An 18,389-nucleotide genomic window follows, 5' to 3' on the forward strand; every position below is an offset into this window, starting at 1 on the left:
TCTCGGCCTTTGGTATCCTAGGGGAACTCATATAGATTTAACATGCTATTCGGATGCGGACTTTGCCGGTTATAAAGTTGATAGGAAAAGCACTAGTGGAACTTGCTATATTCTAGGTCACTCACTTGTTTCATGGTTTAGTAAGAAACAAAATTCTGTTGCACTTTCAACTACCGAGGCTGAATATATAGCTGCCAGGAGTTGTTGTGCACAAGCACTTTGGATGAAACAAACACTTAGAGATTATGGCATTAATCTTGAACAAATTCCTATTAAATGTGATAATACTAGTGCTATAAATCTTTCAAAGAATCCCACTCTAGAACCAAGCATATAGAAATTAGACATCATTTCTTGAGAGATCATGTTTAAAAGGGAGATATTGCATTAGAGTTTATTTCTATAGAAAAACAACTTGCCAATATTTTTACAAAACCACTTTGCGAATAACAATTTTAAAAAATTCGGCATGAACTTGGGATGATGAAATTTTCGCATTAACATCTTGCTTCATGTTATTAAGTCTATTAAAATTGATTGATTTATGATTTGATGTTTTAATATGGAATGCTCAATATACATGTGAAGTGTGTGTATTTTTGAAAAATGTATGAATTAATTGTTGAAATATATACATGTTCATGAATTATGCATTGAATTGGCACTTAAGTCATTTTGGATCAATGAAATGATCTTGAAATGTATTAATTGTTGGCCAAATACTAAAATAAATGTGCGAAATCATACGTTGTAGAAAACGGATTGTCGTTATTGCAATAATCGGCTAACCGTTTTAGGACAGAAACAATGGGAAGCTTTCTGGAAGCTATCGGTTCGCCGATAACACATTAACGGCTCGCCGTCCTGATGAAAAACTTTTGGGTATCTCTCTGGACGCTGTCAGCTCGCCGATATATCTATAACTGGCTCGCCGTCCTGATATAATATTTTTGGGAGCTCTCTGGACGCTGTTGACTCGCCGATATCTCTATAACGGCTCGCTGTTATCGCGCAATAAGTGAATAGTCCTTCGTATTCTTCTTCATTTCGTTCTTGCTCTCTCTTGCTCTCTCTCTCAAACCTGCGACTAACACTTCGTTTCTCTCTCAAATCCACCATTTTTCTTGCTCTCTCTCATCAAATTGAACCATTCGAAACCTTTCTCATCTTGTTTAGAACCTTTTTAACCGATCAAAACTCGTTTTTGATTCAAAATTTGAGAAATCCCAACTTTAAAACCCTAGAACCAGCCGCACTTCTCTCGCCAAAATTGAGCCAAATTTCTTCCAATTTCAATCACATTTCAACTTGTCATTACTCTCTCATCACTCAAACTTTATTTTTCCATATTCAAACTTCTCCAAACTCATCAATGGCAGAACAACCACAGAGGCGTGCTCGAACCAAGCACGCTGCTCCGCGTCGTTCCAGTCCCTCCAGGCCTCCCTCTTAGGACTTTGAGAGCCTCCATTTTTCCAATGACACCTCTGCTCAGCTATTTCGTGACAAATTCATGGGCAAACCGGTAACTCCCTCATTTTCTCTTAACATTACGGAGTTTTTAGATGTTACCATTTGTGGTCGTACTATTACTCAATTGCTTAGCCATTGGAATGAAGCCTTAAGTATAGAAGAGTCCATCTATGAAAATCTAGTCTGTGTCTTTTATTCTAATATGGAACTCTCCTCTTCCCGTCGGGTTGAACTTTATACTTCCGTAGGAGGAATTCGTATTGAGCTTGATGAGCCAAAATTATGTAGTATTCTTGGAATTTCTTATAGAGGCTTAGACATTTACACCGCTAGGAAAGAACTTGACTTTAGTGATTTCCGTCATATGGATGGTGTACGGAACATTTGTAGGCGTCAGGATCTTTCCGATGACGTCTGTTCTTTGTCCTTTAGGTCTCAACTCCTCCCTTTCCAAGTTCGAATACTTCATATCATTCTCCAACACATGGTCACCCTTAGACAGGGTCACACTGATGAGGTAACTCGACTTGATGTTGGTTTATTAGATTCCCTCATCCGTAGACGGCATGTGAGTTTATCCTACACTATCCTTTGTCATATGTTGTCCACATCTAGAGTCTCAAACCGATCCCTTCCGTATGGCAGCATCATTACTAGGATCTTGAAATTCTTTAGAGTACCTATCACTGAGCCTGTTTATCTCGAGACCCATAAGCTCGGTCGAGAGATTATTTCTGCGATCGGATTTTTTAATAAGCGTGGGAAGTGGGAAAAGACAACATCCTCTAAGAATGAAGATACTCTGCTTGCACCAGCGAATGATCGTATGTTAAATGACGTCTATTCTGAGAATGAGTTACCTGATTTCCGCCTTGGGGCTAGACCACGTGTCCCTCGCAGAGCAGCAGCAGCATTATCAGCAGCAGCAGCATCAGCACAGCACCAACAGCAGCACCGGCAGCAGCACCAGCAGCAGCATCAGCAGTAGCTTCCTCTCAAGATGACGAGCCAGCCGAGACCGCCATCCCTCCTGCAGCATCGACCCTTCCTGCGGATCGCTTTTAGCAATTGTTTGACAAAGTGGATTTTCTGTCCCAGCAGCGGCAATAGCTTCAATCTGATTTTACGACCTTTCGGCAGCAACTTTCAGATCAGCAGATGGAGTTACTTGCTGGCCAGCGCCGTATTCTCAGTTACTTTGGTTATGACCCAAGCAGCTCTTCTTCACAGCCCCCGTCTTAGTTTTCCGCCCCTCTGATTTTCACACAGACATCACTCATTTCATGTAGTTATTATGATGCTCTTTGTCTTTTGTTTATGCTTATGATGCTTTTATGATATTTTCTATTGGATATGTGGACTTTATTTATGTTTGAGTTGATTTTGATGATATCTTGTTTATCTTGCTGATTTGTTTGATTGTTGGCATGGACGTTGGTTGATAAGTTGGTATCTATATATATGGAAGTGTTTCTTTTAACTCTTTGTATTGTTGAGGATATGCTCATTTTTAAGGGGAGATTCTGCCGAAATTTTTTTTCCAACATAAGTAAATCCCTCAACCTCTCTTTTTAATCTTTTCGCGCTTATTTCTTTTTTATGATGAAGGGGGAGAGAATTATTATCAAATCAATCTGTTTTTGTTTAAAATTATTTTTGAGATTAAAACTAAATGGACACATATTTAAGGGAAGTTAAAAATTCCTTAAAAATTTCACTTAGGGGGAGCACATATTTAGGGGGAGCAAAATTGCACAAGTATTTTCTTGAAAAGTCTGTCATCATCAAAAAGGGGGAGATTGTTAACATAAATATTTCTTTATTAATTTTGATGATAACAAACTTGATTAAGATTGATTAATCTTTTAAAAGATCAAAATAATTTTAATCTATTTTGACAAGTTTTATAAAGTGTTTTTATAAAGATTTAGAGACAAACAATTATCTTGCAAAATAGTTCACTGCAGCAGTTTCTGTGAAAAATGGTGATCCAACAATGTTGATAAACGGCTCGCCGATATCAAACAGAATTGAAGATTAGTCTCTGTACCAAAACGGTGATTTGACAAATCTAATAAACGGCTCGCCGATATTGAGCAGAACTGAAGATTAGCCTTTGGACCTAAACAGTGATCCGACACCTAGATAACGGCGATCCAACAAATTTTAAAATCAGCCCATCGGTCATATTGACCAGTCAAACTACGATTCGACAATGTGCAGAAAGTCAATAACGGCTAGTTTTCAGCTCCAACTATAAATAAGCTCATTCAAATTCAAACAAGTTTGATCACAACACGACCATTGAGCTTATATTCAAGAATACAATCTTTATAGAGCTTTAAACACATTCTTGCTTCATCTATTCACACTTTGGGCATTGATTTGTAATCTTAAATATTGTGTGAGAGAAAAACAATTTGTAATCTTTTACTTTGAGTGATTGTAAGTGTTAGGATACACTTGGGTTAAGAGATTGGGGATAATCTCTTGGTGTAAAGGTTTATTGACACCTTGGAAGTCAGGTGTAAGCATTTGAAGCCTTGGAGGCTTGCTTAGTGAAATTCTCAAGCCCGAAAAGCTTGGAGGCGTGGACGTAGGTGAGGTTGACCGAACAACGTAAAAATCTTCATGTTTGAATCTCTCTTCCCTTATCTTTTTATATTGTGTTTGATTTAATTGTTATTGCTTTATATTCATTTTAGATTTGCATGACATTTTGTTTTAAAATCGAATAATATTTAGAATCCCAATTCACCCCCCTCTTGGGTTGCATAACCAGAATTCCATCCATGTGAAACAATATTATTTTCTTTACAGTATGATTGAAATTCTCCATTGAGATATTCACCACGCCAATCTAACCACAGGATTTTAATAACCTTTCCAGCTTGTTTCTTTACTTCATTTCGGTATTCTTTGAACATTTCAAAGGCTTCAAATTTATGCTTCACTAAATACAAAAAGCTATACGTTAAGTGATGATCAATAAAAGTTATGAAGTAGTATTATCCACCCCTTGCCATTTCATTAAATGGCCCATACACATTCATATGTATGATTTCAAGTAAATCAATGACCCTTGCATTTTGTCCATCGAAGGGTGCCCTGGTCATTTTTCCTTGAAGACAGGATTTACAAGTTGGATAAGGTTCCAAACCAAATGAACTTATCAATCCATCTAAAGTCAATTTTGTGGCTCTATCTTCTCCAATATGACCTAGTCTTAAATGCCACTTATACTTAGGGCTTATTTCTTCTCTTTCACATTTATGTATTATGGTATTTACATTCACAACATGCTCATTATTTTCTTTCATGTTTAGTACATACAGATCATTATCCAAAGTACCTTGTGCAACATATTTATTCTCATGATAAATTTTACAAATTTTATTTCTGAAATAAAATAAGTAGTTGTCTTTGCATAAACATGAAATTGAAACTACCTCTGTGTAACACTCCACCTATAAAAAAATAATTTAATTAAAAAATATTTAAAACCTTATTAGTTTTTAATAAAAATTTTATACAATAAGCAAAACGTCTTTACAAAATATAGAAGGTATACAAAAATTCTTTGGTTTATATTTCAAGAACTTTATTATCACATAAAGCTAAGATATTTATTTTTTATTGAAACAAAGTTGAGCTCATCATAAAATCTAAAGTTTTTTATGCCCATATACACTTCGCCTCGGTTAGGACTTGGCGCTAGCTTGCCCTACTCATCATTACCTGCAAGGTAAAGACTTTATGAGTTAATGCGCAATAAGATAACACTTTGATGCATGTATAATTTACTATGCATATAGATGACCATATTAAGTTTTTAAAAGAACTTAGAAAAAAACAAAACAACTTTATAAGGGCTCTAGGCATGTTGCACGACAAGGCTAGCACTCTTATTCTTTAAACAATATGCCCTGCAGCCTAATTAGTTGATCGTTTGGGCATTACCTATCGCCATCCCCAAAAGATTTCTTTTTACTTAGCTTTGAGGGCTTGCCCTCCTTGGGAACTTTACCTCCTTGTAGTACAACAAATTTTTTTTGATAAATTCATTTTTTTAAAATTTCTTCTTATAAAGTAATCCATGAAATGTTTGTGTTCAATGCAACTTATATTATAACATGTGAACTTCTTGGAGGCGGCAGCGCCATCCATATAGAGATTAAACAAAATGGGATTATAACATAGGCGACAGATCCGACCATAGCAAGGAGTAAATAAAAAATATCACAATATTGGCGGCATAGTTGACCATATAAAATTTAGAGTATAACTAATAACATCATAATAGATCACAAAATAAGGAATTAGTTAAAACTGAAGTTAAATTTGAAAAGAATTTTATTATTTTCTATTACTTTACATTTCACATAGACATTTATCATTTCACGCCAAACTTTTGAACTTTGTTTACATTATTTTTTATTTGGATCATTTAATTATATTTGGATTATATGCATTATCTTAATTGGATTCTACGTTTGCTTGGTTGATTTGCCTATTTACTTTAGTGATATTTGAATTTTGAATTCTCAATTTGCTTTGATGCCTTGAGATATATAACTTTTTGATAAATTACTGAAAAACTTTCTTGAGAATATGCTTGGAGGGGGAACTGATGTTAATTTTAGATTACATTTTTTTTTGTTCAGTAAACCTTTTTCTTCCAATATCCATTTTCCATCAACTGCATAATTTCTTTTTTATAATGAAGTGGGAGAGAAGTAATTGATCTCTGTAAATGATTTAAACTGGTATAACTTGCTAAAATTGGCAATTTTCACAAGTTTTAAATGTTATAATATACGTAAGGGGAGTAATTTTGAAGTCATAAATACTTGTCAGGTTGTCATCATAAAAAAGAGGAAGATTGTTGACATAAATATTTTTATAACTTTGATTTTGATGATAACAAATTAAATGAAATTCTTAGGTCGTATAGTGTTTTAGGACAAAATTGAGGTTCTAGAAGTAAACAGATAACTGCTAACTCTGCAACAGTTAGTTGATAACTTAAGGATAAAATTCGCATAACAAATTAATCTAACGCCTTAATGGAATAGAAAACAATAAATTCAAACAAGCATAAAAATAAAAGAGTAAGGGAAGAGAAAAACAAACACATGGATTTTTACGTGGTTCGGCAATCCCTGCCTACGTCCACGCCTCCAAGCCAACCAAGCTCGAGGATTTCACTATCCAAGCCTCCCAAGGCTTCAAGTTCTTACAATTGACTTTCAAGGTGTCAATGAACCTTTACAATCAAGAGATTATCTCCCCAATCTCTTCACCCCGAGTGTTTCTCACACTTACACACTCACAATTTGATAAGAAATGAAAATTACAACAAAAACTCTCTTTAAGAGTGGATATGCAAATAATAGCTCAACAATGATTCAATCTATGATGATTTACATTTTGGAAGCTCAATATATGTTGTATGATCTTATATTTGCTTGCATAAGTTCTTAAAATGAAGTTTGAGTTGAGTTTTTATAGTTAAAGCCCGAAAACTAGTTGTTATAGGTAAATTCCCAGCCCAAGCGGTTAGCCGCTTGATTTATCCAGCTAGCCGCTCATAAACAGTGATATTACCGTTATTTTTGAATTTTGCTACAGTAAACTATTCACTAAAATTACACTTTTGGCCCAAAACTTTCTATAATTATACTACAGCCCAACATGTCATAAAACTTTACAAATAGGTCCAATTTCATAATTTCCTAAGAATAGTTGTCTTTCCAAAACTTTATGAAATTATGATATGACCCCAAAGATATTATTATTTCAGAAAAAAGATCCTTTTCAACATAATACCCATATTTTTCAAAGTTCTCAAAACCTTTCACTTTAGTCCAAAATATTCATAAATTATATTATGGCCCAAAAATTTCAAATGTTTGTAAAAACGTCCAACTCTGAAATTTAATAATAATACTTATTAAAATCACAGATTTCAAAACTTAGCATTTAAGTCCAAATTACTCAAAACCACAAGGTACTTTATCTTATAAAAAATAAAACCTTTTAGTTTATGAAAAATAATTAATTAAATTAATCTCTTGAGCTTCTCAAATGCTAAATCATGCATCAATTAAATCATATTGGCTTTACAAGAATTTATCGCACTAATTTGTCTGTTGAGCTCTAAACTTTATTCTTGATTTCGCCATAGTCTTGAGCTTGATTTCACTTGATTCCCTAGCATAAATATTACCCTTCAAAAACTAGTGAAAATGTGAAATACAATATTTATTAAATCACTTAATATATATGTTTGTTATCATCAAAATTACATTATGTATAGCCCTTTAGGCTAACAAGTATTGCATTAGAATTTGTCTACGGAAAAACAATTTTCAAAACCTCTTGTGAAGAACAATTTTCAAAAATTCAGCATGAACTTGGAATGATGAAATTTTCGTATTAACATCTATAATCATGTTATTGAGGCTATTAAAATTGATTGATTGATGATTATTGATGACTATGTAATGCCTATGCATGATAAAAGAGTGATGTATTTGAATTATTAATCTTTGAATGCTTACATGTCTCATGATTGAGTGATGTATATGCCTGATAAATGTGTTATATTTTTAAATTTAAAATCTTTCAATGTTCACAATTATGATTCATGCATTCAGATGGCTTTTGAAAGTGTTTGGGATTATGAAATGGTCTTGGAATCGATCAAAATTAGCAGGAAAGCAAACATTTGTGCAGAAGGGTAGCAAATAGGTGGCTAACCGTTTGGGCACTGCCCCAAACCCGAGAGCAAGCGGCCCAAGCGGTTAGCCGCTTGGTCACGGGTTTAGCCCATTTCTTCCCCCTTTCTCTTGCTTTCTTCAACCTTTCTTCATTCTCTCTCAAGGTCGAACCACTCTCCTTCACATCTTCTAAAATTTTCTTAATTTTTCACTCATTTCCTTTCCAAAATCAATCACCCAAACCATTACCCATCTATTAACTTCCATTATACACTCTCAAATCATCATTTCATCACTTATTTCTCCAAATCTAAAAATCAAAACCTAAGCTTACCCATTTCGCTGTCTTCCCTTTTTTAGCTCTTTTTAGCTCATTTTTGTTCCAATTAACATTACATATTGCCTTAAATCATCTCTAGGATCAATTTTATTCGTTCAAACACATCAATTTCACTCAAAATCTTAGAAATCCGAATTTGGGTATTTAAGCTTGTTTTTGTTTTCAACAATGGTTGGTGGTGAAAAATCCAAGGGAAGACATGTAGCCAAAAAGTGCAAGGAACATCATGGAGACAATCCGGAGTTCATATTAATCCATTTTCACAGCCACCTCTTCGAAAACAATTTCACGACAAGTTTATGTCGAGCCACCTTAATGGCGTCTTTTATCTCTTGTTTTATTTTGGCTCCCTGTTCTATTATGCACCTATATTTTCATATGCATTGTTATTTTAATTGTGAATTGAGGAAGATTATTGTTTGATATTTGGATGATGTTTTCTAGATTCTTGGAATGTCATAACTCTTTGGCTAATTGCACGTTTGATTTTTATATGATTCTTGATTAACCATTGAAGTATTTTTGGTCCTAGCATGGATTTTCAGCATTTTTGATGATGAAGGGGAGAAGTCATGTATTTTGAATTCCAGGAGGCAGGTAACATGTATTTTAATCCTGAAGTATTGATTCATGATTTTAAAATATTTAGGGGGAGCTTACATTTGTTATAAATCATGTATTCAGGGGGAGTTCATAGTTGATTTATATGTTGAGTCATGTATACTATGTATCAAGAGGGAGTATAAATGTCAAAATACATGAGATGTTTGTCATCATAAAAAAAAGGGAGATTGTTAGCCTAAAGGGCTACATATTATGTAATTTTGATTATAAGAAACATGTATCTTAAGTGATTTAATAAATATTGTATTTCACATTTTCACTAGTTCTTGAAGGATAATATTTATGCAAGTGAATTAAGTGAAATCAAGTTCAAGACACTTAACGAACTCAAGACACTTAACGGCTCAATCAAGAATGAAGTTTAAAGCTCAATGAACTCATGATTACGATAATTCTTGTAAAGCCGATAAGATTTAATATATGTATGGTTTAACATTTGAGAAGCTTAAGATTTTGTTTAATAAATCATCATTTTTCATAAACCAAAGGTTTTGCAATTATAAGCCAAGTATTTTATGCAATTAGTTGTTTTTCAAGATGTGGACTAAAATAAAAAAGTTTTGGAATCTTTGATTTTAATAAGTATTGTTTTAAATTTTGGATTTGGACCTATTTGTAAATATTTGTAACATTTTTGGCCATATTCTAATATCTATAAGTTTTGGGACTAAAGTGTAAATATTAAAAATGGATAGATAGTTAGCAGTTAACCGCCTGAGGGCTAGCAACTAGCCACCTGAGGAAGTTTTGAGAACTTTGAAATTTATAAGTATTAATTTTGAAAAAGGACTTCTTTGAAAATATTATTATGTTTTGCGTTATATCATAATTTCAAAAAAATTTGAGAATCATGAGCATTATTTAAAAATTCTGGAATAGGATCTGTTTGCAACACTTTATGACTTTTTGAGCCATCGTAAAATTATGGAAAGTTTTGGGCAAAGTGTAATTTTGATAAACAGGGTTACTGTAGCAAATTCAAATTATAACGGTAACTTCACTGTTCTAAAGAGGTGAGCCGCCTAATTAAGCGACTAGCTGCTTGCTGGAATTTACCTATAATGGCTAGTTTTTGGGCTAAATCTATATAAACTAAAATTCAACTTCAATTTTTAGACTTTTGCAAGCATAAACAAGTGTAAACAACATATTTTGAGCTTCCAATTCACAAATCATCATAGATTAAATCTTTGCTATTATTTGAATATTCACTCTAAAAGATAGTTTTTGTTGTAATCTTTATTTTCTCATCAAATTGGTGAGGGTATAAGTGTGAGAAACACTTAGGTGAAAAGATTGAGAGATAATCTCTTGATTGTTAAGGTTTATTGATACCTTGGAAGTCAATTGTAAAGAACTTGAAGTTTTGGGAGGCTTGAATAGTGAAATTCTCAAGGTTGGTTGGCTTGGAGTGTGGACGTAGGCGGGGATTATCGAACCATGTAAAAATTATTGTGTTTGCTCTCTCTTCCCTTACTCTTTCATTTTTGTGCTTTATTAAATTTATTGTTTTTTATTTCATTGAGGCAATAGATTGAATTGTGGTGTGATTTGTTTAGCTTAAATTTTTTAAAATCCCAATTCACCCCCTCTTAGGTTGCTGATAACTCTATGAAATGAGAGTTATTACAGCAATTCTAGACTTAAATCAAGATCACTTAGAGAGTAAATGAGGTGTTTTTATTATATTTTGGTTATATTTTCATAAACATCCATTTTAGTTGAGTCTTAATAAGTTTTACTTGAATTAAAGTAATTTGTGCTCAAAACATATGCATAATTGTAGGTTATAATTCATAAAGGGATGTTGAGATATTAGGTGTTGAGTGTTAGAAAATGTATATTTATAAAGGAGAAAATCGTCATTTTACATTTCAAGTCTTACTAACAACCCTTACTTTTATGTATTTAAGGTTCTTGTAATTTAATTATGTGTGTTTTATTTTAATTAAGTATTTTGTGTATTTTAAGGGCATCATAGTCATTTCACAATAAACGAGAGATCAAACGGCAAAACGGACATCACTTTTGAACTCAGGACGGTCGAAAACCTTAGGAGGAGCATAAAAGGAAAAATGGCACTGTTCACATGTACGGTACTGTCTACGTTACTGTTCACGACATTGTTCACATAGACGGATCGATGACTTGGCATTGACCGATGATGTGGCATTGACTGATGAGGTGTCATTATCCTGTTAGTCTAAAATTCTTATGAACTGTTGATGGTGATGTGGCAGCATATTAGTGGACCAAAACTTGCGCGTACGGTACATGCATTACACAGGATTATTTTAAACCAAACCGCGTTACTGTTCAAAGCCGGGTCAAACCGCGTTACTGTTCAAAGCCGGGTCAAACCGTGTTACTATTCACCCACATGGTCAAACCGCGTACTGTTGACTGATGACGTGGCGCAATCCTGAGCATCTAAATTGTTTTTAATCCGATGGCCATGATTTACTCCATGTATCTATAAAAAGGGGGCCTCTCCCCCCTAATTTGATATCTCTGAATCCATTTTTGGGATCCATTTTCTGTAATTCCTTCTCCATCTTGTATTTTCTATGTATTTTAATAAATTTCCATTTTGCCCCTAGTTCAATTATGAGTGGCTAATTTTCTTTCAAGTTTGGGTTGAAGGTGAAGTCTCAACATGTGTCATGGGCTTTATTTGGTAAATTTATTTTCTCTTCCCCTCTAATTTTTGTGGATGTTTTGACTTCTCGTCGACAAATAATACTAATCTTGTCTAGTACCGCCTTGGTTTCACCGGCCCCCTAGTACAAGATTATTATTATTTGGCACGATAAGCCCTTAGCACCATATTGATTAGAGCGTGGTTCATGAGGTGTGGATTCCCCCCTCATGATTTAATTGGCATTAATAAGGATTATTTAGCCCATGGTGCATGTTGATACGGATCCAGATACCCAAGAATGACATTTCAATAGAATTCTCTTCAATTTATTCTCGCCATTTTAATTTAAGTTTTAGCATATTCCAAATTATTTCCACCACAAATCCAATCACCCATTTACAAAATTAATTCTACACAATTAAAATCCACCTCCTCGTGGGATCGACACTCGTCACCATTAGTCTATACTACAATAGATTCGTGCGCTTGCGAGTACATTAAAATTTGCACAACAAGTTTTTGGCGCCGTTGCTGGGTAGGTAAGTAATTTTAATTCATAGAATTAATTTTTGTGAATAATTCCATTTAATTGTTTTCTTGTATTTTTTTCTTTAAAAAAAAAAGAAAAAAAAAAGAAAAAAAAAGTGAATCTACATTTAAAGGTTAGTATTTCTTTTCTTTTTCTCTTCTTTAAAATTTTGTAATTTAATTTTCAATTTATTTTTCTTTGTAATTTTTGTTTATTTTATTAATTTAATTTTTAGTTAATTTATTTCACGTATTTGTTTTTGTGTATTTTTATAGAAAGGTTTTAACAGCGTGATAAGGTTAGTATCGTAATTTCTCCTCTTCTTTATTTTTATTTGTTTTGTTCCCATCTTTGTTTTTATTTTATTTGTTTTGCATGCATGGTCGTAGGTCATTATTACCTAATCTTGAACCTATAGACCTTGAACTTGAGAAAACACTTCGCACACACAAACAAATTAAAAATAAAATGGATTTGCAACCACAGGAGAGGCCATTTAAGGATTATTTCAGTCCTTTAGCTAATTTGAGCACATCATGCATAAGATACCCAAATGTAGCTGCTAGGAGTTTTGAACTAAAACCTAGTGTGCTAAATTGTCTCCCAACATTTTATGGCCTAGAAAATGAGGACCCATATAATCATTTGAATGATTTTCATGCTATTTGTCAAACATTTAAATATGAGAATTTTTCAGATGATGATGTAAAACTTAGACTTTTCCCATTTTCTTTAAAGGATAGAGCTCGTTCATGGCCTAATACATTGCCTGCTAATAGCATTGCATCATGGGAACAAATGGTAACGAAATTTTTGAATAAATATTTCCCAGTGCATAAAACCAATGCTATTCGCAGGGAAATCTCAGAGTTTACCCAGAGAGAGGACGAGCAATTTTTCGAAACATGGGAGCGATTCAATGGGCTACTCTTGAAGTGTCCACATCATGGGTACGAGAAATGGCACCAATGCCAATACTTTTTGGAGGGATTATTGCCGAATGTGCAAGAATGGCTAATGGCAACAAGTGGAGGAGAGCTAATGTCAAAAAGTGCATCAGAGATTTGGGAATTCTTCCAGCGACAAGCCGATAATTCCCAACAACGGAGTCGATCACTTGGCGAGTCAACTTTGGGAATCAAAGAAGTCAAGGAGATGGTTGAAGGTCTTGCTCGACAAATAACATCGTTATCGACTGCTAAATCAATAGAACCACATGACCATGACTCATACTCAGATCAAGCCAATGCCATAGGTGTAATGAGAAAGCCATCAAATTACAACCCATACTCCAACACATATAGCCTTGGATGGAGAGACCACCCCAATTTTTCATGGTCTCAAGGATTCCAACAGAATGGACCAGCAGCTCCAGCTCCACCAATGCAATAAATTCCTCAAGTTCCTCAAGCCTCTCAGCCACTATTTAGACCATACAATCAGAACCAGAACTACTCTCAACCCAGACCATGGGAGGATTCATTCCAGAATCTCAAGAATCTTACTCACTCCACGATTGAGCAACAAAACTGCACCATTGATGGACTACGAAATGAGTTGAGAGCAGGCTTCAACTCACAAGCTCAATCAGTTTCAAGCCTCGAGAAGATGGTGAGACAACTTGCTACTTCAGTTCAGACCTTGGTAATGACTGTTGAGAAAGGCAAGTTTCCAAGTCAACCAGTGCCTAATCCTAAAGGAGTACATAAAGCAAGTACCAGTTCACCACAGCAGCATGGAGAGGTCAAAGCAGTCATGACCTTGCGAAAAGGAAAAGACGTTGACAATAAAGTGGAGATGCCGGTGACAAAAGAAAATCAAATTGTACCTATGAATGTTGAGGACTCACCACCAGAGGAAAAAGAAGAAACTAACCCACAAGAATATGTTCCTAAAGCTCCATTTCCTCAGAGGTTAGGGAAAGGAAAGAAGGGAAAATCCACAGGTGAGATTCTCGAAATCTTCAAACAGGTAAGTGTTAACATCCCTTTACTTGATGCTATTAAACAAGTTCCATCTTATGCCAAGTTTCTTAAAGACCTTTGTACTAAAAAGAGAAATATGCATGTTTAAAAGAAAGCATTTTTAACAGAAAACGTTAGTTCTATACTCCAACATAAAATTCCTTTAAAATGCAAAGACCCAGGCTCCCCCACTATCTCATGTAGTATAGGGAACCACACAATTGAGAATGCTTTGTTGGATTTAAGAGCTAGTGTAAATTTGTTGCCTTATTCAGTATTTGTAAAACTTGGACTGGGAGAATTACACTCAACTCCAGTGGTGTTACAGCTTGCAGATCGGTCCACGAAAATACCTCGTGGTATTGTGGAGGACGTGCTTATCCAGGTAGACAAGTTTTATTTTCCTGTTGATTTCATTGTAATTGACACTCAATTAATACAGGATTCAAGGAAGCACATCCCCATTACTCTAGGCCGACCTTTCTTGGCAACTGCAGATGCTCACATTCAATGCAGGACTGAAAATATGCAGTTGTCTTTTGGCAACATGACTATGGAGCTGAACATCTTCAACATTGCCAAACAACCTCATAATGCAGATGATGGAATTGTTGATGTGGATTTAATTGAAGCATTAGTTGATGACACTTTTATTTCAAACCTTAGTGATGATCCTTTACAAACATGTTTAACTCACTTTGGTTTGGATTTTGATATTGACAGATCAGTCGATGAAGTCAACGCCCTACTTGACTCCGCACCATCCTTGGACACTAATAAATGGAAGTCAAGAGTTGAACAACTAGCACCATCAGAGAAGAAACTCATCCCCTCATCAGAATCACCACCGAAACTTGAGCTCAAACCATTACCCAACACATTGGAATATGCATTTTTGGGAGAAGAAAGTACTCTACCGGTAATCATCTCATCATCCTTAAATGACGAACAAAAAGGTAAGTTGTTGGATGTTTTAAAAGAGCACAAAGGAGCATTAGGATGGACCATAGCAGACATAAAAGGTATAAACCCAGTAGACTGCATGCATTACATTCACCTTGATGAAAATGCTAAATCTACCAGGGAAATGCAACGTCGGTTAAATCCTAACATAAAAGAAGTTGTTAGAATTGAAATCCTTAAGCTATTAGATGCAGATATCATTTACCCAATTTCTGATAGTTCATGGGTCAGTCCTGTACAAGTTGTCCCCAAAAAGTCAGGAGTCACAGTAGTTACGAATGCTGATAATGAATTGATACCCACTAGAGTGAATACAGGATGGCGTGTATGCATTGATTATAGAAAGTTGAATTCTGTCACACGTAAAGACCATTTTTCTTTACCATTTATCAATCAAATGCTTGATAGATTAGCAGGTCATGAATTTTATTATTTTCTAGATGGCTACTCAGGATACAATCAGATCCCCATAGCACCAAAAGATCAAGAGAATACCACTTTCACTTGCCCTTTTGGCACATTTGCATATAGGAGAATGTCATTTGGATTATGTAATGCACCTGCTACATTTCAACGATGCATGTTAAGCATTTTTTCTGATATGGTTGAACGATTCCTTGAAGTCTTTATGGATGACTTTTCAGTCTTTGGTGATTCGTTTGATCAATGTTTACATCATTTAACACTAGTTCTGCAGAGATGTATCGAGAAGAACTTGGTCTTAAATTGTGAGAAATGCCATTTTATGGTAAAACAAGGTATTGTTCTCGGTCACATCATTTCGAGCAAAGGTATTGAGGTTGACAAAGCCAAAGTGGATCTCATTTCTAATCTTCCTCCACCCAAAACAGTCAGAGAAGTAAGATCTTTCCTTGAGCATGCTGGTTTCTATAGATGTTTCATTAAAGATTTTAGCAAAGTTTCTAGACCCTTATGCAATTTACTTGCTAAGGATGTACCTTTTATCTTTGATGATCCATGTCTTGTGGCATTTGAAAAACTAAAGCAGTTGTTGACATCATCACCCATCATTCAGCCCCCAAACTGGAGCTTACCATTTGAGCTCATGTGTAATGCATCTGATTATGCAGTAGGAGCAGTATTAGGACAAAGAGTTGATCGAATTCCCCACGTTATTTACTATACTAGTATGACATTGAATGATGCACAGTTGAACTATTCAACTACTGAAAAAGAAATGCTAGTAGTAGTGTTTGCATTAGAGAAATTTCGATCTTATCTCATTGGTTGTAAAATAATTATATTCACAGATCATGCTGCTCTTACATATCTTCTCACAAAGAAAGATGCAAAAGCTAGACTAATTCGTTGGGTGTTACTTTTGCAGGAATTTGACTTGGAATTCAAAGATAAGAAATGGACAGAAAATATTGTGGCGGACCACCTCTCTCGTCTCTATTTTGACACAATTACAGAGCCATTAATATTGAATGAGTCATTTCCAGATGAACAATTAATGAGTGTGGAAGTATTACCTTGGTATGTTGATATAGTTAATTATCTTGTTACAAGTAAACTTCCAAAGCATTGGACCAAGCAAGATAAGGCTAAATTCTTTGCAGAGATAAATAATTTCTTTTGGGATGACTCTTATTTGTTCAAGTATTGTGCAGATCAAATTGTTAGACGATGTGTCCCAGAAAATGAAATTTAGAATATCCTTTTATTCTGCCATGAACAAGCTTGTGGAGGCCATTTTAGTGCTAAGAAAACAGCGACTAAAGTTTTACAATGTGGTTTCTATTGGCCAACTATATTTCGAGATGCTTACAGTTTCTGTTCTTCATGTGATAGGTGTCAACGAATGGGGAGTATTACGCGAAGGAACATGATGCCACTAAATCCAATTTTAGTGGTTGAGATTTTTTATGTATGGGGTATCGACTTCATGGGACCCTTTCCCCTTTCTTTTGGCCATCAATACATATTGGTTGCTGTTGACTATGTATCGAAATGGGTAGAAGCAATTCCATGTAGAACCAATGATCACAAGGTGGTGATAGGATTTTTGAAAAGCAATATTGTCTCACGCTTTGGATTCCCTCGAGCAATAATCAGTGATGGTGGTGCCCACTTTTATAACAAAGCATTCAAAGCTCTTTTGACAAAGTATTCAATCACACACAAAGTGGCGACCCCATATCATCTGCAAACCAGTGGCCAAGTTGAGATCTCCAATCGAGAAATAAAACACATATTAGAAAAGACGGTGAGGCCGGACAGAAAAGATTGGTCATTGAGACTTGATGATGCACTATGGGCATATAGAACGGCTTTCAAGACCTTGATTGGGATGTCACCCTACAGGTTAGTGTATGGAAAAGCTTGCCACCTACCTGTGGAACTCGAGCATCGTGTGTATTGGGCCATCAAGAAATTTAACTTTGACATGCAGCAAGCCAGCTCAGAAAGAAGATTACAACTGGCAGAACTTGAAGAAATTCGCAATGACGCATACGAAAATGCCAAGATTTACAAGCAATGAATGAAAGTCTTCCATGACAAGCAAATTATGAGAAAATCTTTCACTCCAGGTCAGAAAATACTTTTATTCAATTCTCGCTTGCACCTATTCCCAGGTAAGTTACGCTCTCGTTAGTCTGGCCCATTTATTGTACATACTGTTTTTCCACATGGGGCAATTGAAATTAAGGACCCAAAGAACGGTGTCACGTTTAAAGTTAATGGTCAAAGATTAAAGCCATATCTAGAGTACCAACCACATGAAGAAGACACTGAAATAAATTTGAGTGACCCACCAGATTTGAATTGATTTTTTTCTTCTTTTCTTTTTGGTGATTTGATTTTTTTTTCTTTTTCTTTCTTTATATTATTCTTTTGCTAATTGAAATTATTTTTGCATAAGTGTGTTTGTTTAACTATTAAGTTTTCTCTTATCATTTTTAATCATGAGTACCATACTTAGACCGTTCCTCCTGAACATTCTTAAACCACTTCAACGTGTCAAAACTCATCTCATAAGGCAGATTCAATTTTGTAAAACACATCGTATTTGGGCTCTACAACCACCAGAGTTAGTAGCCTATGTTGAGGGTTTAGAAAGCCAACTCAGAGACATTGAGAGAAGTGTTTACGACATCCAGTTGGAGCT

At 34.9% G+C, this 18,389-nt stretch overlaps 1 non-coding gene across 1 annotated transcript; it reads right to left on the reverse strand.

Moving 5' to 3' along the window:
• Positions 1–13,178: 13,178 nt before the first annotated feature.
• LOC112096553 lies at positions 13,179–13,282 on the reverse strand. Its single transcript, XR_002904454.1, has one exon. It is a non-coding gene; the product is annotated as a small nucleolar RNA R71 (small nucleolar RNA).
• Between the last annotated feature and the right edge of the window lie 5,107 nt (positions 13,283–18,389).

Source organism: Citrus clementina, unplaced genomic scaffold (assembly GCF_000493195.1).
Source record: "Citrus clementina cultivar Clemenules unplaced genomic scaffold, Citrus_clementina_v1.0 scaffold_8, whole genome shotgun sequence".
NCBI classification, from domain to species: Eukaryota; Viridiplantae; Streptophyta; class Magnoliopsida; order Sapindales; family Rutaceae; genus Citrus; species Citrus x clementina.